Genomic DNA, 25,082 nt, shown 5'->3' with positions numbered 1-25,082 from the left:
GAAGAATGTTCAAATGGCTTAGCCAGAAGTGACATTTCTCACATATTCCCTGTTCCAATAAACATCACTAGCTACTGACTGCAGACTTGAATCTAACAATACCTGCGTCCATGAGGTGTTGAAGAATAGAATTTCCAGATGTGTGTTGAGTTTTAGAAGGTGTTGTGGTTTATTTGTTTAAAAATGAAGATACAACTAACTTATGAAATAAAACTGACAATAAACCAGTAGTGCAGAATGTGGGCTAAGCCATTGTAGAAAAACAGTTTTGCTGTGTAATCAGCACACCTGATACTCATCTGCCCATCTGCGTTATATGAACACAGGCACTCATGACCTATTGAAGGCAATTGTCAACAAAAACAATCATTGATTGCTCACACACAAAACACACACACACACACACACACACACACACACACACACACACTATAATAACAGAATATGGCTCCTACAGTCAATCTAAGCAGTTTTTTTGGTAGACTGAGTAGCATATTTGAGTCTGACACTTGGCACCCAGGTCCTCTATTCTACCCTCATGCAACGGAAGGCGGCAAGTACCCCTTAAATCCAGTGTTTTCCTCCCACACTCCCTTATCCCACATTCTCTCCTTTAAAACAGGCTAACAACTCATCACCATGACCGCCAGTGCGCAGTGTATTTGTACGTAACAGTTTGTGTGCACTTACAAATGTTAGGTGTGTGTGTGTGTGTTTTCACAAAAGTATGTGTGCTGAAATGTGTCTCATTGTGTTTGCTTGTGTACCTGGTCTGGGTGATAAGGCCCAGTGTAGAGCTTGTCCTTTGTTCTGGCAGAATTACTCCCCCCCCCCCTGTGTCAGAATGGGTAAATTAAACCGTGCTTAATCCGAGGTTCGAGCCCAGATATTTAAAACCTTGCTGTGGTGTCATCGGTGTTGCTATGTTGATATGTTAGTCATTGTCTCATCGCTCTAAATGGATTGATCTTTTTTTTCATCTCCCTCTCTCTCTCTCTCCCTCTCTCTCTCTCTCCCTCTCTCCCTCTCTCTCTCTCTCTCTCTCTCTCTCTCTCTCTCTCTCTCTCTCTCTAAGTGGCAGCTGTTTCAGTAAATATCTGAGATGACATTTAAACGCATAGACAGTGTTTCAATGATGCCTCTTATCTGATCCTCCAGTATGTCGAGTGTTTACCGGATACGTACGAGAACACACACACTCTCCTACGTGTGTAACTGGCACCATGTGGTCGGAATTCACGTTAATTCAAGTAGCCATAACAAGTGTTTTCCTTTCCTGTCAGCCATCTGAGTCACAGGCTGCAGCCGAGGTGTGACACATGACTCTCTCTCTCTCTCTCTCTCTCTCTCCCTCTCTGTGTTTCTCTGTGTCTCTCTCTCTCCCTTTCTCTCTCTCTCTCTCTAAAATCAAATCAAACTTTATTTAAATAGCACTTGATATGCACAGCTGCAGAGGCAACGCAAAGTGGTTCACAGAATTTAAAAAACTTAAAAAAGACAATCAGAGCAACAAATCACTTACTCATTCCTGTAAGTAATGTGTTGCTAAATACAACTGAACACAACAAAAACAGAATGAATAAAACAAGATGAAGTAAATGCATGGATCAAAAAAACAATAAGTTGTTGTATTTTTTATATGGTACAATTATTGCAGACAAATGCAGAAGACCTCAATACAATGTCATAAAGCTATCCCATATAGTCTTCCATACCTCTAACCCTTTCATGTCCCTATCTTAGTTCTCTATCCACGGGTTGTTTCTCTTCATTCCTTTCTGTCTCTTCCTATTCTGCGTTGTTGTTCCACCTTCCTCTTCCTTCTTCCCCCTCTCCACCGCTTGTATTTGTCGACTCCCTCCCTCTCGTGGCTCCCTCCTCCTCCTCTCTCTCTCTCTCCCTCTCTCGCGCTGGTCTCTCGCTTTTCTGTCAAGCCAGCCACAGCAGCAACAGCGGTAGAGCCGGTAGCGGAGGCTGCAGTGTGTGTATGTGTCTCTCTGTGTGAGTGTGTGTGTTTACAATGTGTAAGTATTGCCCAGTGTGCCTGTCGCTCTCCAAAGAGTGAATATATCGTACACAAGGAGATACTCTTAACTGGAGGACTGGAGGAAGAAATGTGGGGAAACCATTCTGGAGCTCATTAAGAGAGAGACAGAAGACATCTTTCTTTCCTCTTTCTCTCTTCTTTATTTCAGTCTCTCTTCCTCCCTCTCTTTCAATCGTCCTCTGCTCATTTTTATAGCTCGCTGCTGCTAGGACTGTGTGCAACATAACTGTAAGTGCACTTCCTTGTGTGTGTGTGTGTGTGTGTGTGTGTGTGTGTGTGTGTGTGTGTGTGTGTGTGTCGGGTCATATATACTGTAGGTATGCTGATGTGTGTATGCTCTCACTCTGTGTCTATTTTAACTTGCTGTGTGTATATTTTGTGCCCTAGTGCACACATTTGCATGTTAGTATAAATGGCATGTCATGACATCCTTGATGACTTAATTAGGCCAGTTTTGTAAAGCCCTGTTTGTAGTGAGGAGGGAGCAGTGCATTCATGTAGACACTACAAACCTCCACGGATCATCTCTCGGTTCATGCTCATAAATGTTTGCCAGATGAAGATTATTCAGCGAGTGCCAACACTGTCACCGCGGCGATTTATATGAAATGTCATTTGAAGGCATAGCGTGTAAATAAATGTCCTCTCCTCCAGGTATTCTCTGCAGCGCGTGTGTTTGTGTGTGTGTGTGTGTGAGAGAGAGAGACAGATAGGGAGAGAGAGGATGATTGAGAGAGAGTCCAGAGTCTGTGTGTGTGTGTGTGTGTGTGTGTGTGTGTGTGTGTGTGTGTGTGTGTGTGTGTGTGTGTGTGTGTGTGTGTGTGTGTGTGTGTGTGTGTGTGTGTGTGTGTGTGTGTGTGTGTGTGTGTGTGTGAGAGAGAGAGAGACAGATAGGGAGAGAGAGGATGATTGAGAGAGAGAGTCCGGAGTCCGTGTGTGTGTGTGTGTCACATTGTCACTCAGGGCAAGGAGAAAAATCAATAGATCTACAGCTTGACTTGGACCGTTTACCTCTGCCAAGTGATGGGCAGACACTGGCCTTCAAAGGTCCACACAGACAAGTGCGAGGAATTGCAGATATACGCTACACAATGCCAGCTGTGCCTGCTCCTGCACAAGTTTTATTTTTTTATTTTTTGTGTTTATTTGTTTGTTTATAGTTTTGTTGTCAGGGACAACGTACAATATGAACTATGATTTTGCAGAGAAAAGTTGCTTTGTACCATCTGCGGCCCCTGGGCAGGTCAAGACAAAGTACAGCACAATAAAAAAAAATCACAATGTATAACATACACACGCGCTAGGAGTCCACCCATACACTACACATGATATTACCATTTGCCTCTTCAGAATTAAAATACTAAATACTCGTATCAATACAGCAATATTTTGTGATACTTAATATCTATGTATCCATTTCCAGTCCAAAAATCTATATTTTGATTGAAGAAAAAAATGTGAGCTTTAAACAAGTTGTAAATAAAATTGTATTTTTGGATAGTAATGTTTATGTTTCTCTGAGCACTGTAAAACTATCATGGAATCATGCATCAAAAAGTTTGTCTTGTAGTTGCACCAGACACGGCCAATAGAAACCAGTCAAGGGAATGAGCCAGAGCAAGCGGAAAATACCAATGGGTGGATGAAAAAAAAAAAAAAAAGAAAGATGGAGCATGTGAGAGGGGAGCGGAGCGAGACCATCATAATCAATCCTCTATGATCCTGGAAGAGCATCATTTGTCTTCTTTTCTCACTCTCACTCCTCCTCTTGCCCCCATCTTTCCCTCGTTTTCCGTCCATACAGCCACTTTGATCTTGCATAAGGAGAGCGTCCCCAGTGCTTCATTACTTTTAAGGCCTTCATCGTCAGGGCCCCATAAAAAGATGCTAAGGAATGGATTTCTAAGACCATTTGCCAGACGTTCTGTACCGGGCTTGCAACTAATGGCTACATGGGGATATAATGTTCTTCCATGGTGTGTAACGGCCTGCTGTGCCTATGTGCTCTGGGTTATCAGGCCAAACTAGGATAGGCTATGCTACGTCGGTGCTTAAGAATAGGACAGGTGTGTTTCTTGGGCAATTTGAGCTGCTTTTGATTAAATATGCATTGTCAGGGCTGACCATAAGGGGTAGAGAGTGGGAAAGCTTTGTAGGGCCCAGCTACTTGAGGGGCCCATGGTAAACTTTATTTTGAACCAAAATATTAACTATAACTTAAGACAATCAAGCATTGTATTTATTGTTGAGTATAATGTATCACTTAGCATCTTGAAAAGCTTCCAATAGTATGATTACTTTTTCATCTTCGTAGCTTTTGCATGCAGCGTCAAAAGGTCAACCAAACAAGCGTTCTATTGCTATCTTTGCACCTGGTACCTTGCTTAAATGTGTCTAAAACCTATAGGATTCACAAATACATTTTAATTCAACTCATGCCATGAATGCAGCCAGTTTTAGAGGAAGCTTGCATTGATGATTGAATGCTGTTTCTATGTCTGTCTTTCATGTCATTTTAACGTGAAATTAATCATTGATAAGATAGTTAGTTTCTCTACAAATACATGTAGGCCTTTGTGTGTATGTAGGAATGAGTGCATTGCCACACATTGATAGGAGTCAAGCATGAGTAAGAGGGGCCCATTGACTGTATCTCTTCAAGGGCCCAGCCATGTGTGTGGGCACTCAGGCCTGTGCATTATTATGTGCTTTTCTCATAGCACTGTTGACTGACCTTGTGTTTTTGGTCACTTCCTCTTTCTCTTTGTGTGTACGGAGCACGCATGCGTGTGTCACTGTGTTTGCCTACTTGTGAGTGGGCAGAGGCAGGCAGAAGAATGTGTTTTGGGGCAGCGTTGCCATCAGCGTATGGGGGATACGTATGGGGTTTTGGCAGGAAACACTCGGGCAGAGTTAGATTGAGAGTAAAGGTCAGTAGACAGGATGCCCTTTTTTTTTAAATCTGATACAGAAGACTGCAGAGAGGCCAAAGACAAAATGCAGCGAGAGAGAGAGAGCGAGCAGTGGTAGGAAGAGGGAGGGACAGAGATTAGAGGTAAAAGTTTGGCCAAGATAGACAAACAATGAAATACAGCACAAAGGTGAAGAAAAAAAGAACATGCTGGTGTAACTATCTCAAAAGATTTTCAGACAGAAACAATAGCTTATATAAATCTCCAAATCAGTAATTCATCTACCGTATGTGTTGGCTTTATAATAGGGAATACGACAGTCCTTACCACAGCTGCCAATAGACCCTGAGCTCTATGATACCGCAAAGTTACATTGAGACGCTTTTAACAGAATATCTTTTTGTATTTGTGTGTAAACAGACTTTGAGTGTCTAGAAAAGTGTTTTATTTATTATGATTATTATTTCACAGTAGAGATGCAGCAATCCAACTATTAGCAGAGTCATTGAAATGTATAATGTTACTGAAAAATAAACTATTTAATGTGGATTTTGTATGTCATGACTAGAGCTGAGGTTGATTAATCGATAAGTCGATTGACAGAAATTGAGTTGACAGCTACTGTATTTTGATAATCGAATAATTGTCCGAGTCATTTTCCAAGTAAATGTACCAAACACTCTTCGGTTTCAGCCTCTCAAATTTGATGATATTCTACTTTTCTTAATCTTAAATGATAGTAAGCTATAAAAACAAAAACATTGTGTTTGGACTGATTGTCTAATACATTTGCATTCACATCTACAGTATCTCACAAAAGTGAGTACACCCCTCACATTTCTTGAAATTTTTCTTTATATCTTTCCATGGGACAACACTGAAGAAATGACACTTTGATACAATGTAAAGTAGTCAGTGTACAGCTTGTATAACAGTGTACATTTACTGTCCCCTCAAAATAACTCGACACACAGCCATTAATGTCTAAACTGCTGGCAACAAAAGTGAGTACACCCCTTAGAAAAAATTTACAAATTGGGCCCAAAGTGTAAATATTTTGTGTGGCCACCATTATTTTCCAGCACTGCCTTAACCCTCTTGGGCATGTAGTTCACTAGAGCTTCACAGGTTGCAACTGGAACCCTTTTCCACCCATTTATGACAGCATCACAGAGCTGGTGGATATTAAAGACCTTGCGCTCCTCCACCTTCTGTTTGAGGATGCCCCAAAGATGCTCAATAGGGGTTAGGTCTGGAGACATGCTTGGCCAGGCCATAACCTTTACCCTCAGCTTTTTTAGCAAGCCACTGGTCGTCTTGGAGGTGTGTTTGGGGTCGTTATCATGTTGCAATACCACCCTGCGGCCCAGTTTACGAAGGTTGAGTGCACGTGTTCAGCGTCGTACACAGAGGTTGGCTTTGGAAAATAGACGTATGAGTGCTGCCAGCATTGCTGAAGGGCTTGAAGGGGTGGGGGGTCAACCTGTCAGTGCTCAGACCATACGCCGCACTCTGCATCATACTGGTCTGCATGGCTGTCATCCCAGAAGGAAGCCTATTCTAAAGATGATGCACAAGAAACCCCACAAAAAGTTTGCTGAAGACAAACAGACTACGGACATGGATTACTGCAACCATGTCCTGTGGTCTGATGAGACCAAAATACATTTATTTGGTTCAGATGGTGTTAAGAGTGTGGAGCGGCAACCAGGTGAGGAGTACAAAGACAAGTGTGTCTTGCCTAGAGTCAAGCATGGTGGTTGGAGTGTCATGGTCTGGGGCTGCATGAGTGCTGCCAGCACTGGGGATCTACAGTTCATTGAATTCTAACATGTACTGTGACATACTGAAGCAGAGCATGATCCCCTCCCTTCATAAACTGGGCCGCAGGGTAGTACTGCAACATGATAACGACCCCAAACACACCTCCGAACGACCACTGGCTTGCTAAAGAAGCTGAGGGTAAAGGTTATGGACTGGCCAAGCATGTCAACAGTCTTAAACCCTATTGAGCATCTTTGGGGCATCCTCAAACGGGAGATGGAGGAGCGCAAGGACTCTAATATCCACCAGCTCCTTGATGTCGTCATGAATGGGTAGAAGAGGGTTCCAGTTGCAACCTGTGAAGCTCTAGTGAACTACATGCCCAAGAGGGTTAAGGCAGCGCTAGAAAATAATGATGGCAAAACAAAAAATTGACACTTTGGGCCCAATTTGGAAATTTTTTCTTAGGGGTGTACTCACTTTTGTTGCCAACAGTTTAGACATTAATGGCTGCGTGTCGAGTTATTTTGAGGGGACAGTAAATTTACACTGTTATACAAGCTGTACACTGACTACTTGACATTGTATCAAAGTGTCATTTATTCAGTGTTGTCGCATGGAAAGATATAATGAAATATTTGAAGAAATGTTAGGGGTGTACTCACTTTTGTGAGATACTGTATATTAAGGTCTGGGAAATTACAATGGGAATTCTTAATATGAGACATTTTATATACAAAACATTTAAAAAAATGGTCTCCATATTAATCAATAATGGAAAATGTATACTGATACCCAATCTGCTTGATGAGGTTATGTTTCAGAGCTTATACTGATCTATGTATCGGATTTGGACCGCTGCATCCCATTGTCACGGTTGAGTGACTTTGTTTGCGCTGTGTGTTGTCTCTAAGGTGGAGAGTTAGGATCTGTTGAGCTTTCTGGTTGTGTGCTTACAATATCTGAAACTAATTTGCATTCATTACCAAAACACACACACACACACACACACACACACACACACACACACACACACACACACTCCTGTTTTCATCTTCAGAGGCGAGCCACAGCCTTTGGCAGCAATCTAAAGGAACAGACTCGGGCGAAACACAAATTGCCTTGTTTCATATTGTCGCTTCAGTATTCCAAGAACCGTCTCTGACACTCTTGTAAGGGCCTCACAATCAAATACAGCCCTTGAGTTTTGTAGATGAAAGAGCAATAAATGATACTGTCTGTATCTAGGGATGGGCATTAATAAGGTAACACCGTATCCCGGGACATTTAAAAATAGCAACGGTGTTCCTTTAATTACCATCATGAACAAAATCTGCTGTGTGATGTGCTTTTAGAGTGTGAGTCCATGTGTCAGCACCGACGCCTGTGTTTGAAGATGCCATAAAAGTGATGACAGAGCTCCTGTTAATGACACGGGCCTAATTTGTCAAATGAAGAACCTGTCAAAAAAAAGACAAAGCTATTAAGACGTGCTCATACTCCCGTGTAAGGTGACAACCTCTCCTCAGAAGGGATCATTAGACAGAAAAGATGGCCGACACAAACCAGTTGGTCCCCCATAAAATGCAACTGCTGCTTCATTGTGTAGCATCTTAAATATGAGACTACATCTTAAAATACGTAATAAGTTCATGACACGCAGGGATTAAGTTCCTTTCCTTCTTTTGGAACGTAGGTTGTATTGAGTTACATTGTGATGTGTTCATGTGCTGTTTAGTAAAAATGTAGAGTGTTTTGTGAAGTTAACTTCATTGTGAGTATTGTTTACTGTAATATGATCTTGTCAGATGTAGTGTGTTGGGTGAGAAACTGAAAGAAACAGGCTACAGTTGAAGTAGTAATAGCTATTACCTGATGGTTGTACAGTATATTATGGTATAATTTGTGGAAGGTTTTAATGTATCAAAAATTGGATACCGCCCAACCCTTGTAGCATCTCAGTATCTCAGAGAGGAATGTGAACCGGCTGCAAATGCTTTTAATTAAGATGTATTTCCCCCACTATGATGATCTATGTGGAATCACCTTTGTACCTGTTGTTAATTACCTACTTTAGCAGCAGCCTGTGTCCTTGGCACTCGGACTTTTCTGCATATATGTGTAGCTGTGCATTCATCTGGGCATGCCTGGAATGGTGTGTGTGTTGTGTGTGTGTGTGTGTGTGTGTGTGTGTGTGTGTTGTGTGTCTGCTCATGTTTGTGCCTTTCCTAAGAATGTGGATCATCTCTCTTGGTTATTGATGGGCTTGTCCCGTACCTCACTCTCCATGACCCAGTTCTGGAGTGTGCTGACACCCCCTGTTCACATCACGCCCGCAGCAAAGCACATGTTGTCAGAGCAGTGAGGAAAAGAGAGGGAGACAGAGGGTGTGTAAGAGAGACAGAACAGGAGAGTATATTGAACGTCCCTTTGACTTTCCTCGTGTCAACAAGATCTCTTTTTTTTCTTTTTTTTTTTTTTTTTTTTAGAACACAAGGCTCAATGTAATTTCCGATGCATTTTGTTTGACATGTAACTGTACCTCAAGAAATGAAATCATCGTGCTGGCACCAAGATCCTGAGATGGTACTATTTTTGTTGAAGATCTTACATGAAAAATATACACACAATCATCTACTATGGCAAGATCAAAAGAAGAGGGGAGTTATTCAGTTGTCTCTTTACTATTGTCTGGTTGTTTTTAGATCTCATAACTTGCTTCTGAAATGTACTTTCTCTTCTCTGTCTGGTTCCTACAGTGCAGCAGCTTCCTGGGTAGCGCCACGTTTTCAGTCGGTGATCTGCTGAGGGCGAAAGATGAGCGCCTGACCTTGAGGCTCAGGTAAGAGCATATTGTTCTTGTTTTTTTAAAGATTTTTTGGGGGCATTTTCAAGCTTTATTAGACAGTAAAGAGTTAAAATGTGGAGACAGCGAGAGAGGGGGCATGACATTCAGTAAAGGTCCACGGGTCGGACTTGAACCCGCAACCACTGCAATATGGTACGCTACGCACTCTATCCATTATGCCACCGGAGCGCCCAAGCATATTGTTTTTTACCATGTAACAGTTCATTGCTCTCTGTGTTCACGCTAAACACAGACAGACCAATTTAAAGGTGCTACAAGGAACTTTTAAATATTTTTCAAACAGTCAAAAAAAAAAAAAAGCAAACAAAACCATCAGTGCAAAGAATGCTATTTTTTTATATAGTTTTTCTTAAAGAGGGTCTATGATGCTTTTTGACTTTTATGACCTATAAACGTTGTTATGATGATTCATAGTCATGCTTAACCATACTAAATTATCAAATAATGTCTTACATGCATTTCGACGTATTCCCTGCTGACTGTCTGGGGTGTCTGTGCCGAGCACTAAACACTATTCTAGCCAGTCGAGAAGTCACGTCTTCAAAGCGGTCTACCCTTTGTAACTTTGTGACGTCGCATGTAACTTTGTGAAGTCACCACGCGGATGTTTCCATGTATGGTAATGCTGTCGCTTCCCTGTTCGCGTCTGCCTCGCGTCTGCATCGCGCCCTTATAGGTCCATGCTCGCGCTTCCCGCCACTGAAAGTGTTCCGGAAGGAAGGTAACCAATCACAACGGAGTGGGGTTTGCAGGAGGGGGGGAGGGTAGCGGAGATGGCCGATGCACAGGCGGAGGGAGCGGAGATTGCCGAAGCACACACACTCAAGTGTTGACAGGACGTGCTGGATCGCCAAAATAAGAGAAAGAGCTTCCCGAAAATCTACATAGTTTTTTGTCATGTGATTCGTGTCAGGTTGCTCTATAGCAGTGTAAAACAAGAAATTAAGACCAGAAAAGTAGTATAATAGGTCCTCTTTAATGCCTTTGTCATGGGTCACCCAGGAAGAACAGCTGGCATAATTAAAACACTGCTGCTTTTGTCCAAAGGGGGTGCAATAATGAACACAAACTGAAAGTTCCTCAGAGCTACCGTTACCCATCAAACTTATACGAGCTGAGGAAAGAAAACCCACTATACCCACAGATGTTGCAACAGCATCTTCAGGAACATTGCAGTAGCTGCCAAAGTTGTTTGTTTTCAGTGATGTTGTGTTGTGTTGCGTGTGGGAATATACAGTAGTACTCTGATCTGCTTTTGTTTTTGTTTTTTGTGTCCGGTGGGGGGGGGGGGGGGGCCTGGAATAACTGTCTTTTCTGGTTAAATAAAAGGAATACTTCTGTACTGTTTTCAAAGGTAGGGCCAAAGACATGGTAATATATTTTGGGATACATTTAGCATCGAAGACTAACAGGGTATATAGAGAAATAAATTAATAAAATACATTTTTGGAAATGTTCTGTCTACATAAAAGGCATTCCATGTCAAGAGAATGAATGTGCCCCTCATTTTAGCTCATTCAAACTAAAGTATGAGTTGAATGATACACTGTAGCAGGCAACAGAAGAAAAAAAATAGAAGGGAAAGTTATAGAGCTCTTTGCTTTCAGAAAAGTTGATGTATAACTGCTACCTTCCCCAAGGCCCGGACTATAAGGAAATAATCCTTCACTGTAAGGATGTAATCATTCATTTCGCCACAACTAAATATTATTATGGAGCACACATACAGTACACGCATCACAAGCAACAGATAAGCTGAAACATGCTCCCGAACATGATCAGTGGTGCATCCATCTTCTGAAGTGCTCCGCATGATTGCTAAGAAGCACAATGCCGCTCTATAAATAAATGGCTACCAAGGCTTGCTGAGCATGAAGTGGTGTTTTGCTGGTAGGCTCAGTCATTTTACCACCAGCATAGAATGTTTTTGGTGTGATAGGGTTTGCCGTCGTAACAAATTGAACTCATACAATTAGTTTGTAAAAACTGTTTGAATATCCCGGTATATAACGACGTGTGCTCTTTTTGTGTGTTAAACAGTAAATTGGGCTAATAGCATTAGATCAGGTGATCATCGACTACACACTGGGGCTGAATATTGATCTGTTTCAAATGTAAAATTCCCATTTAAAACGGATACGCCAGCCCACCACATACTACAATCACGTGAATTGCCAGGAAATTGTTACATTTGTGGTGCAGAGCAATGTTCTCCACTGACGAGTGTATGGTCAAAGAGTCAAGTGAATGTGGTGATGCTTAAGCCAAGTCTGTTATACAAGCTACTATGTCAGAGTTTATGACTCACCAAGGCAAAGTGACACACTGCCTGCCTTGCCTAAGAAGACATTTTTCAAAATGTCCTTAGAACGATGGATATAAGATAGCAGTTCGCTCTTATATACGTGTAGCCTAATAGTATAATTTAGTCAAAATCACAGTAATGACAAATGCTGGTACTAATTAAGGAACCATAATGGAGAGGCTATAGACAAAGATGACAGTCCATTGAGTGACAATGTGTGTATTTGTTCTGGTTTTGGACAGTAGTTCCAAACCTCTTCCTCATGTCTGTGGTTGTCAGAATAAACTGAATTAGGCATAATGTATTACTGCACCTGATCCAATGCTCTGACTCTGAACTGTTGAGATGGGATTGAGTCATTTTTCCTCCAAACACTCAAAATGTGTGTATGTGTGTGTGTGTGTGTGTGTGTGTGTCTTTGTGTGTGTGTGTGTGTGTGTGTGTGTGTGTGTGTGTGTGTGTGTGTGTGTGTGTGTGTGTGTGTGTCTGTCTGCCCCTTTGCCCATCGTCTCTTATTTTCATTTCCTGTAGGTGATCCCAGGTCACTGTGTATAATTGTATCTTGCACGATTGACTATATGAGCTGAAGTGAAAATGGAGCAGCACACGCACGCACGCACGCACACACACACACACACACACACACACACACACACTTTCAAGCAGGTGTTGTTTGGTAGAGTATTTTTGTCGTAACATGAATTTCTCCCATGATACTCACATTGCTGCGACAAGGCTTTTTAATAAAATAAAAAATAAATAAAAAAATCTGTTTTCTAAAATGTCATCAGCTTGCTTCAGTATTCAGAGTATTCAAAGGTTGCTGTTAAAATGCCATCTTTTTTCAATACCACCAAATTTCTCTCCACCCACACATACAAAACGCTACAGCAACAGTCTTCCGGGCAGTGATTCTATGTGTGAGGGTCAGGTCAGGACTCCAAAAAGTCGGCTCGCAGCGTTGAGTCACCAAGAGACTAACACGGTAGGAAAGGGAAAACATAATTCTGCAGTACAAATTTCAAAATAAATTGTTAATTTGACTTCTTTAGACCTTTAAATTATTCAAGCAAAGCATTATAAAAAATAAACAGACATCTTCATTCACCCAGGTCACACTCAGTGATGCGCTGTTGCAAGAAGGCATTCATCATTTTTGAGGGATCATAATTGCAAAAATGTTGGGAAGACTTACTTTATGGGTTATGAAAAAATAGCCAAACATTTTGCAAACAGAGTGCGTTTTTAAGTAAAGTGAAGTGATTTTTTTTTTTAAAGATAATTTTATCTGTTCCAGTACAATTGTACAACAACAACAGATTATTAAAGCATGAAGTTTAAATCAAAGATAGGAACCTGTACAATGCTAAATCATGATAGATACTATATTTTACATCTTTCCTAAAAAATTAAACAAAAACACACCCAAATTTCTTATGGTCTGAGGAGATGTTGCTTGGTGTAGTTTTGGAAACGCAAATGTGTCAGTGATGCATCATGCATAACACACGCAGACACACAGCGAGGATACCGTCTAGATTTGATATGCTGTTTTGCTTGTTGGTTCATCCGGTGAGGAAACATTTCAAAGATGACCAGTTTTTTTTTTCCAGTTGCATGTATGATTCACTCTGCGCCGTTTGACCTGCGAATGAGCCTATGATTCACACTTTGAATTACTTCTGCCGGCCAAGCAGCCAAAACTTTTCAGCTGGCACTGGCACGGGCATACCAGACCGTAAAGGAGCAGATGCTTCGTTTATAATAGAATGTTCTTAATCCCCCACTTCTTTTAGTTGTTGAAGAAAGTCAGTTAATTTGAGTTGACTTTCGCTCCCAGCAGAGAGAGAGAGAGACTGTGGGACTACTTTATCTCCACCAGGCAAGGTTTTCTGTTTTTATTCCCTTCAGTGAATTTCAAAAACCAATATGACTTTTAGCGACGTCTCTTTGTAAGCTCTTAGATTTACATTGGGTGCTGAGCATATGTATGCAGGAAATTGGTATTTGACCAGTCCAGAGCCATTTTGTGTGCTTGTCTGTGTTTGTGTGTGTGTGTGTGTGTGTTTAAAGTTTGTGACTTTTTCTTTTTTACTTTGGCCCCTTCAGTAAAAGTTCACTCTGCCACAGGGCTGTTCACCTCAAAACGTATTACTTATTCACAAAAATTCTCTTCGCATTTCAGCCTCCCCTCTCTCGGGTCCCACTCACTTTCATGTGTGGCTGGTTGGGATGTTTGTCACGGATTGTTTGTGTTTCTGGCGAGGCAGGAAGAAGCGGTTTGATTTGGGTCACTTTTTTGAAGGTTTCGTGACAGTTTTTTGTGTCGAATGAGTAGGAGGGGAGGATACAAGGACTCAGCCCTTGTGTAGATCTGTCTCTTTCGGAGCTATTGAAGTGATGCGGGGAGAAAATGTTACCCTACCTGCAGCCCTTACACACACACACACACACACACACACACACACACACACACACACACACACACACACACACACACACACACACACACACACACACACACACACACACACACACACACACACAAAGTTTGCTGACAAAAACTACATGATACATTTCTTAATATAAGGACTGCAGTCTTTTTGGAATCTATTAAGATTGGAATGAATTTGGGCAACAACATTTGAAGCTTGAATCTAAGAAGAACTTCTCACTGCCTGAAATGATCTGTGTTATATTAAAAGCCTGGACAAAAGAGAAATACTCGTTACAGGTTATTTGCCAGCAAAGGTCACTGTTTAATCCAAGCACAGGCTTTAAAATAGCTGGCACAACGTTTCCATTGTTTGTGTATGTATTCAGGTGTATGTGTGTGTCTCTGTGTGTGTGTGTGTGTGTGTGTGTGTGTGTGTGTGTGTGTGTGTGTGTGTGTGTGTGTACATGCCTGCGTGGCTCCTTGTGTGTACATTTGTGTTTTAAAGATTGTGTTGCCTCAGAGCTGCGTGTCCTCTGTGTTCTCCTGCCCCGGGCTATGCCTCCGAGAACTCAAATACAACCAGCCCACAGCAGAGTTCTGTTGTAACTTGGTTGGAGCAAGATAGTGGCATCGTGTCCAAAGTTATTTAATATAGGTGTATATATATACAGTATATCTGTGTATGTGTGTGTATTTCATATACACTGGACAATTACAAGCAGTAATAATTGTTTACCTGCTGCAGAATAAGCTGTAGAAACAATATTGGTATATAATCACCATATCCAGTTGGTAAACAATGTAAGCAAACTGTTGCCTATTTACACATACAGTTGTTACAGAGCTATATTAGCATTTAGTTGGAGCTGGTTTTGATGAAAATGTACTTTTATTTCTGTTTTCTGTGCTCCACCAACTCCTGATAAAAATATATTATATGTATATAAAAAAATTAAATTCTTAGCAGTAAAATAGACAACTGAAAAAGGTATTGGACTTCTTGGGATTTTTCTAACCTCCTGCACCATTGTCGGGGGGGGGGGGGGGGGGGGCGTCTGCAGTTTGTAAACGCTGCCACAGTGAGAAATACAAAGAACAAGTTTTGTGGAGCTGATCGGCTTGATCGACTTTTGGTCAACCCGTTTGTGATGACTTGAATGTCACGTCCATTCATTTATGTGAAAAGGTTACACACTATAGCTTTAACCTTAGTCCTGTATTTAGTAATTAAATGCTTAGTCTTTATACAGTGTCACTGTTAACCCTTCTGTCACAACATGAGACTGTAAACCGTGAACTCCATGCTGCTGTTGGCTGGTATACCTGCACTGAGCTGCTAGTAAATCTATTTCTGGACGTGTGTTATCTATGGACCTGATTTCTTCGTGGCTGTTACTCACACAGAATGAAGGAGCGACTGTACCTATAGCTTTGCTACAATACCCTGGCTGAGGGATGCATCATGTAGCCATAATGGCTCACAAGTGTTTGTTCACAATGTTATAGCTATCCACTATCCTAATTGTCTGCTGGTTGCAAAACATAGACGCATAGAGTGCATAATCCATAGTGTTTATTGTTGTTGCATGCTGAGTAATGTTTTTTCGGGGCTTGCATTATGCCAGTGATACCAATATAACAAGTCATTTTATTTGCTGTTTAATATTTGCGCTTGATTTTTTTTTGCACTTTATTTTTAAGCTGAAGTGAGAAATCTATTTTTATACATTTGCAAGTTTTTAAAGAAAAATCCTGCCTCTCTGCAAGCTCTGCAGGCCTTTTTCCACTGAATAGTTAAGAAGGGTTGTACCTGTGTGGCTTGCCTTGCCGGGCGGGGAATGCTTCTAAATCTAGCATGGTTTAATAGGGACCCGGGACAAGCAGAACAACTAGTGTGCTACCGGATGCGAGTGCTGCAGAGCTCTCTCAATAATGTATGTTATGCGTACACGTGGAAGGAACGACTATTATCTCCAAAAAGGCAGGTGAGCCTCTTTCAAATCCCCACAGAAGAAAATTGAGTTGTCCAAATGGGACTATGGATAATGTGAAAATGTGCATACAGTTGGGTGGGTATATATGTGTATATGTATATGTATAGGCCAAGTTAGTGACATATTTTGTATTCCACAAGTGCTGAAAGCTTTGTGTGCATTCTCTTGTCCTCTCAGCCTCTCACACTGTGTCTTGTTATCTGAAAAACGTTATACACTCAGTAGGAGAGGCACACAATGACCCAGTTCTACAGCAAAGTTTGAGATTTGATTTTGATATGCATTTGTATGCTTGTGTGTGTGCGTGTGTGTGTGTGTGTGTGTGTGCGTGTGCGTGCGTGCGTGTGTGTGTGTGTGTGTGCGTGTGTGCATCAGATTTACCATGACAAGGCTACATTATCCCACACCATTGCCTTTGCTGCCTGGCTTCATGGCTTATTCATCCATTCCCATTGGATATGAACCCTCTCTGTACTGTCCCACCAGTAACTTGCTCTCATGACCATACCATTCTAACCACCCCAGAGCCCTCACTGTATCTCCCTGTCCCCATCCTCACCATAGTCCACAGACAGCCAACTCACCCTTACACTGTATCCCCCTGTGACGGATTTTATCTGAGCCTGACTAAAAGCCTAACGATCAACTATCTGATCCAGCTATAGTGAAGAGGTATTGTGTGTGTGTGTGTGTGTGTGTGTGTGTGTGTGTGTGTGTGTGTGTGTGTGTGTGTGTGTGTGCGCGTGCGTGCATGCACTTTATCTGTATTTATCATGTTGTGGGGACACACATCTTTTCACAACGTCCTTCAGAGCGAGTTCCCACAAAGTAAACCATTTTAAAGGTTAAAACCTTTTAGGTTAGGTTTAGAGAACATAAGGATGGTGTTAGACATGTAGCGTTAGTGTTAAACTACTGTCCTAATGTCACAGCATTGTGTGTGTATTGGTTTTGTTTGATTTACATATTGTTAACAGCATAACACAAAATGTTGCAAAGTGTTAAAAAACAACATTTGTGCATATATGCCGGATGTTAAGCAATCTTGCTAATAACGCTACTTTGTGGAGTGGTTCCTTTTCCCTCACTTGTGACACTCACACACAATGATTTATATGTTGCAATTTCTCACAGCTCTTTGCCATTAGCTACTCAAATTATTTAATGTAGTACGGCATAATTATTCAGCATGATTTTAGTTGTATCAGTGCAGCAGAGAATAGAGGAACATATGTAGCTAACCACACAGGGCTGACTGAAGGATGCTTAAGGCCACCACGTTTGAGTGTATGGCTGGTGGGAAATGTTTTATCTGTAGTTTGCACATTGAGAGGACTGTGGGAAGCAACTTTGTGTGTGTGTGTGTGTGTGTGTGTGTGTGTGTGTGTGGGTTTGCGTGCCTGCATGCGTGTGAGAGAGAGAGAGGAATCATTGAATATAAAATGCAATTAACGCAGGTGCAATTGGTTTACGCTAACATCACCTTGAATGCACAAGGAGAACCACACACATACACATTACATACTACATGCATGCATGCACACATAGAGTTAATTTGAATACAGTGTATACGTCTATGGTAATAGTAACACACACACACAAACACACACACACACACACACATCACATATTTATGTAGAAAAGGGAAGGAGAATGCAGCACTCAGCCAAATGCAGTTTGGCTGAAATAAATTCAAGTATGGCCTTCTCATTTTTCTTATTTCAATACTAAAAATGTTTCTTTTCGAGGGAGTTCTTCTGCATAATCTGTGCGGTCCCCCAGGCTTTAGGACTCACGGGCAGAATATGAAAATAACTAACTCGGCAAATGCTGCACCTTGGCATCAAAATACAACACTCACAGAAAAAAAATAGTTAAAAAAAAATGGAAATATCCCATTGACAAACTACCTTAATAACCTGCCATGAGTAATTACATTTCCAATAAAGTGAGAGGAAACATCAGGGATAGCCCCGAGCCTGCAGTATAGAACTGTTAACCTAACATCCATATTAAATAAGGTAATAGCGCTCGGGTAAGATCTATTAGTCTGGGTCAGTCGTTCATTAGGCTCCTCCTATAGCTCATTTCGATGCAGCATAACACATATAGGCGTTGCAGAGATGGGGGGAAATGAGAGGCAGTGTTTGGAGCCAGAGATGGAAGAGAGAGATTTAATATGTCTGGCCTGACGTGGTGCTGACTGAGGCATGCTATAGTGGCTCAGCCCACTAAGTGAAGAGGGGATGATAATGAGGACAAAATATAGGAATAGGGGGAAGAGAGTAGGTGTACAAAATCTTGTCTAACAGTGCTGTATTTTTTTTTCATGCCTTCCCCTTTTGGCTCTGAGATTAAAATGGTGGTGTTCCATCAACGCGCAACATGCTGGGGCAATGTAACAGAAAGCAATGCAATTTTTATTTTATTTATTTTTTCGAACCCACTCCAATATGTGTGAACCCGAGAAGGTGAGGTCACGCACAATATCCTGTCTGCTTTGCTGTTTAATATCAGCCTCAATAATGCAATATGTTGTCCATTTGCAGGCATATGATGGCTATAAATAACCAAATATTGCATTTCTTACAAGGAGCTGCTTCTTAATTTCCCTAAAACTAAATTAATTAGGGGATATATTAAATGTATATTGAGGTGGTGTGTTATAAACTTGCAATTAATTGCATCAGTTAAACAAAAATTTAATTACCAATGCTAACACTGCGGTTGTAAAAGTAAAATACACACAAACTCTCCTCCAGTGATGTTGCATTACACACTCATCTGGTTTTCACTTATCTCAACTTTATGAAGTTGTTATGCCCCTCCTCTCTTTGGAGTTGAATAGAATATTGCAGCCTGTCAATGATGAATGAAACTGGAGGATTGCAAATATGAACACAAGACAAACAGAAGGGCAAGAATGTACCGTGTGTAAACGAGTCCAGTTTATTATTTATTAGACTGTCTTCTAAATGTGCCTCCTATGACATACAGCGTACCTGTAGCAGTAAACATTACAAACCAGTTGTGTGGCCCAATTATACTGGTTGTTTGTCAGTTACTCTATTGAAATGCTATTATTTCTAACCTTTTCTTTTTTAAATAAGTTCAATTTTAAATGCTCTGCACACACCCTCACAGGTGTTTTCCCTTGTTCTGGCTGATAACACCTCTGGTCCGGTGTGAGATGGACAGATGATGGTAATTACCTGTCAGTGGACTCTATGTACTAATATGGACAATAGACTGAGTGGTAATTACTCCCACCTTTTAAGATGTGCATCAAAGCTAACAGGAGAGGGAGAGAGATGTCTGTCAAACTGCACTCCCGCACAGTCCTGAAAGATGCCACCTTTAAAGTAGATTATAATAAGATTCTAATTAGAATTTACCTTTTTCAAGGAACAATTGTTTAAGTAGATTATGAATCAGCATTGGAAAATGGAATTGACTTTTTATTTTATTGTTTGCAAAAGCTGTGTTGCTGTATTTGCTTTGGCGTAGGATGATATAATTGGAGTCACCTGCTCATGGTTGTTCTTTCAAAGGTTTTTTTATTAAATCGCAAAGTAGCAAAGCAACTGCAGTACAATGGATTATACATTTTTTCCCCTTTTTTTCCCCCAGAACATACCCCACCCATATCCCACCCTCACACCCAATCACAAACAATTCTGCATTAAGAAATTAGTACAAAAAATAATACATAATGTTAAAAATAGCAGAAACTAAACAGAAACACACACTTCAAGAAACAAAAACAAACAACCAATATGAAACAAAAAACAAAGAAATAAAATTGAATCAAATAAAAGAGGGGAGGGGGTAGCTACTCTTTAATTATTGTGGTCGGTTTCTTAAAATCGTTTAGGAAGGGGCGCCATATTTTATGAAATTTAGTCTCAGATCCCTGGGTAGTGCAACGAATTTTCTCCAGATTCATACATGACATAATGTCTCTAATCCAATGTGAGTGGGAAGGAGGAGCAGGATCTTTCCATTTTAGTAAGATAGCCCTACGAGCAAGTAAAGAGGTGAAGGCCAGTACCTTTAGCTTCACTTTAGGCAAGCCTGAATTGGGAGCAATGCCAAAAATTGCAGTGAAAGGGTTCGGCTCAATATGATGCTGAAGTACTTCAGAAATTGTTCTGCTCATGGTTGTTAAAAGCATTTTAACAAACAAGAATCCAATCTATAAAACCTTCAAATAAATAGAATTTGTGTTTTTGTACTGAAGGCTGGCTGTGTCTTTGCAATACCTACCTTTATTTTAGGTCAATCATTTTATTTTTAATTTTTTTTGTCTAGCTGCCTTAGCTCAGTAGTAGCCTTCTACACCATGCAATTGTGTCTTATTTTAATGCCTGGGCTATATTTATATAGTTTCTTTATAAGTATATACAGTACATGCAATACTCGACTATTTGCAATAAGGTCAGATTTCTGTATGGCTGCACATTCATCTGAAGTGATATTTTCAAGAAAGACACATACAGTACCTTTGTAGATCTCACCTTTTAATACCCTGAGATGGAGTCATTGCATTCAGAATGCTAACTACTTGTCTGTTTATACCAATGACCTGTATCAATACAGCTCTTAAAGCCCTTTCACTCCCTGAGAAGCAGAAGACAGCTGTGTGCTGCCTGTCATAACCTGATTTGAAAGGCTAGTTTTGAAAGCAGAGTTATGGTTTGCCTTTCCTAAAGTGTTTTTGAATTGCATTTGATTCTTTTGGGGAGACTTATAGCCTTTTCGACTCAACTGGTTGATTTGAACTTACGCTACTCTGCACATATTTTTGTTTAAATTCTATGTCCTTCTTGTTAGTTTTTGACTTTGTTTTTGACTTGCTTTTATAGCAACTTTTACGCTTGACTCACATGAGCTTTAAACTGGAAAATGTTCCGTGAAATAGAAAGCCATGTAGGGTATGTACATCTTGGGCATCCTGGGGAGCCAGTGACAAGTAGCGGTGCTTCAGTGGTGGATGGATTTTCTTTACTTTTCTGGGCGTTAGGATCTCATCCGTGACATTTGTTGATATTTTTGTCCATGTTGGCTTCACATTTAAGCATTATCTTGACTTAAAATATCAGGTTTTTGTAACAATTTCAATAGAAGGTTCACTAACTAGCTTTTATTGATTGAGACTGATGGTTCAAATCATGTGATATGGTTGAAAGTAAAACATTCTAAATAGAAAAGTAAGTGGACCTTGTATGACATTTCTTTTAAATTTTAGGTAACTGCCAAATAGGTTTATATGTGAACTGGCCTCTCTGAGCTATTGTCAAGTTGTGGAGCCACACAATCGTCATGGACCTTTATACAGCTCATGCTCTAAGAGCAGGAGGCACCATTACACTGCACTTAAGCTGGAGCTCCCACTTTCCATTTGCTTTGCTGTAGCTCTCTCTCTCACACACACACACACACACACACACACACACACACACACACACACACACACACACACACACACACACACACACACACACACACACACACACACACACACACTCACACACGCAGTGTTGTTTGCATACAACATCCCTTTCAATGCTCCTGTGAAAGCTCTGTGGGGACACAAATAAAAGGATTGTAAGTGCTTCCTCCCATGCAGTTGATCATTGAGCTTCTACTCCTTATGTTATTATGTTAGGTCTCCCTGTACCCTGACATAGCTCACCCTGACACTATCCTGCTACAGCTTTCCAGGTTAACAGTCGCATAACCATCACATGACATATCCTTAAGTCTTATATCTGTATGCTAAATAGGATGTAACAGCTGCTCTACTTAGTTTGAAGATATGAAGTCCTTATGAAGCCAAGCCCCAGCCAAGAAATAGTCCAGCTCATAACCCCAATGTACAGCCCCAATCTGTGGTTTTAACTAGGGCTGCCCCCTGAAAGTCGATGATTTGAATCATCAGTCGGGAAACCCCGCAGTCGACGCAGATTCTTCAAGTGGAACCATCGTTTTTTTTTTTAGTTTTTTTTCAGTCAGTGTACATTATAATAAAAGAGCAAAAGAGCAAAACACTGACGTTATCATGCCAGGGCAATAGGTGGCGGTAATGCGTCACGTCAAACGCCATAGAAGAAGAGTGGTGAAAACTAAAGAGGAAATGGCAAAAGAATAAACACCACTGTTTGTGTTTGTATACCATGTTAATTAGTGAGCTTTGTAGCTGCTGTTGCTCAGGTTCTGTTACCATGTGAGAGAGGCAGGCTAGCTGTTTCCCCTGTTTTCAGTCTTTATGCTAAGCTAAGCTAACTGTCTCCTCTCCCCCCTTCATCATATTTGAATGACAGATTAAAGTGGTATCAAACGTCTCAATCTTAACAAGCAGCAAATTTCCCAAAATATCCAAATAGTCCTCTACACTTTTTACGCGGCTTCAAGGCAAACTATATTTAGATAAAAATAGTAATACATTGAACAGCGATTTCATATACACACAAGCCCCCCCCCACCCCTCCAACCCCTTCCAGCTTGTCAGAGTCAGCGGTGGTGTAGATACTGTTGATTAGCTCCTTTTTCAACAGCAATTACAGGACAAAAGGCATCAGTTTGACAGAGATGAAAGGAGACTGTGTTTTTTGGCGGCTCATTTGCAGTTTGTTGAAAAATAATTACGATGCCTTGAGTGGCTCTCTGTGTGGGGGCAATCCACTCTCTCTCTTTCTCTCTCTCTCTCTCTCTCTCTCTGTTTCTGAGTCATTACTCTTGAAACAGACTATGTGATTGTCTATTTTATTTCTGAATTGGAAGCATGTGTGAGTGAGAAAGTCATTTAGGTTCGGTTTGCTGCGCGATTTGCTAGCTTACTTTGACCTCCCTACCACTTACATGTTGATAATGCAGTATTCATCGAGTGAGTGGTGATGAATGTCATCATCCAGGCATATACGCTACGAAGCTTTTTCTCATTGCACCTCCTGCCCACTCCACTATTAAAACGCCATCTCCATACACGCTCATCCATTTACCATTAATGTGCACTCAGCTTTTCCATGGCTTCACACTCAATGTATCTTTGCAACCTGAAGGGTGTTCACAAAGTTGACAACACATGCACCTACTGAGCACTCATCTCAATGGAATATTATGTTGTATACTACTCCAAAAACCCTAACATTGAATTATGCTACGGTACAATAATGAGAATTGTAGCGCTGTGTTGGAAGCAGGAAAAATAGAATGTGTGTGTGTGTGTGTGTGTGTGTGTGTGTGTGTGTGTGTGTGTGTGTGTGTGTGTGTGTGTGTGTGTGTGTGTGTGTGTGTGTGTGTGTGTGTGTGTGTGTGTGTGTGTGTGTCTGTGTCTGTGTGTCTGTGTGTGTGTGTGTGTGTGTGTCTGTGTGTGTCTGTGTGTGTGTGTCTGTGTGGCGGGGAATGAGTGACCATAATTACAGCCGTACATGTGATTGACAGTTAGTGCTCGGCCTTATTCAATTCACGCAGCACATTCGGCCCGAAACACAACGTTAATCATTCAGCACACAGCAACTGTCATGTACATAAATTGTTAACGGCTCTTCATGGCGATAATGGCCAATAATGAAATAGCACTGTCACACTGATGCGTGCCACCAGGCTTTGTGTGTGTGTGTGTGTGTGTGTGTGTGTGTGTGTGTGTGTGTGTGCAGTAACACCTTTAAACCTTTTCCCTATAAACTTATACTTTTAACATACATAGATGATACAAATCAAATATTGAATAAACACATTGCTATATAGTTGAAACAATACTTAGGTTACTATACAGTAAACTAAAGATAATATAATACTGATGACAGGTAAATGTAACAGGCATATTTAAAATATTGTGGAAAAGTTAGAAATGACATGAGAGAATCCACAAGTGTCACTTAACAGTACTCTACAATCACATGTTGAAATGGGTATTGATAAAGTTTTGTTAAATCCAAACTAGCCTAATGATATTTGCTGAGATTGCTGTTTAGGGGACAACTAATGCAGCTCAATGTTTTTTAATAAGCTCCACCATTGTATTGCATGGCCACTATTTACTCAGCGCCACATACAAAAGTAACCCAAAAAATCTGCCATGAACACAAGAACTTATTGTTGTGTAGCTATGCACCTCAGCATGGAACAAAGCTGTTTTCATTGTGCTCTATAGGCTTGTGGTTAACACAACAGGCTGTGGCAGAGACAAAACAATTTCTCAACCTATTCTCGTCTGAACCACATCTGACACTTGACACATATGTTCAGAATCTGTTGTGTCAAATTCTATTGAGACCGTCTTTTTCCCCATGGCCGGTGCAATACTGTACCAGACTAAACAGCAAATCATTAGTAATAAAAAAAAATAGATAATAATAATTATAAATCATAACCAACAGATTTTTGTTGTATTTTTTACATTTAATTGTGAACATTGTCTCTCTGCCTTTCTAGCCCGAATATTAATCAATTACAATGAATCAGCTGCTTTCTTATCATCTCCGTCATCCAAATTTCTTGAAAGTAATGTATAGACATTGCACCAAACAGACACCAAGCACATGGTTTTGAGCCCCAGACAGGATCTCTCTGTGAATATAAATTATTTCCACTCTGCTTTTTCTGTGAACACAGCTAACCCCAGAGTGTTTTTGACACTGGATAAGCATTAACATAAATCTAAAATGTAGTGTGAAGACAGTTCCCGTCATGCAAGAATAGAGTAGTGTGTGAGTGATGTAACCTGAACAAATTGGATGCGTTAAAACTCAC

At 40.8% G+C, this 25,082-nt stretch overlaps 1 protein-coding gene across 2 annotated transcripts in view; it reads left to right on the top strand.

Moving 5' to 3' along the window:
* inpp4b (inositol polyphosphate-4-phosphatase type II B) overlaps nucleotides 1-25,082 on the top strand; it is a 99,112-nt gene that overhangs the window by 3,207 nt on the left and 70,823 nt on the right. The window contains exons 1-2 of one of the 2 annotated variants that reach the window (XM_080028676.1): nucleotides 2,078-2,275; nucleotides 9,483-9,565. The gene's annotated coding sequence lies outside the window, so the exon portion shown is untranslated. Of the gene's footprint in view, nucleotides 1-2,077; nucleotides 2,276-9,482; nucleotides 9,566-25,082 lie in introns of those variants that run through there. The other variant, XM_080028675.1, reaches the window with a different exon arrangement.

The sequence above is a fragment of the Ammodytes marinus genome (assembly GCF_949987685.1).
Source record: "Ammodytes marinus genome assembly, chromosome: 6".
NCBI classification, from domain to species: Eukaryota; Metazoa; Chordata; class Actinopteri; order Uranoscopiformes; family Ammodytidae; genus Ammodytes; species Ammodytes marinus.
This window is presented reverse-complemented; position numbering and strand designations above follow the sequence as displayed.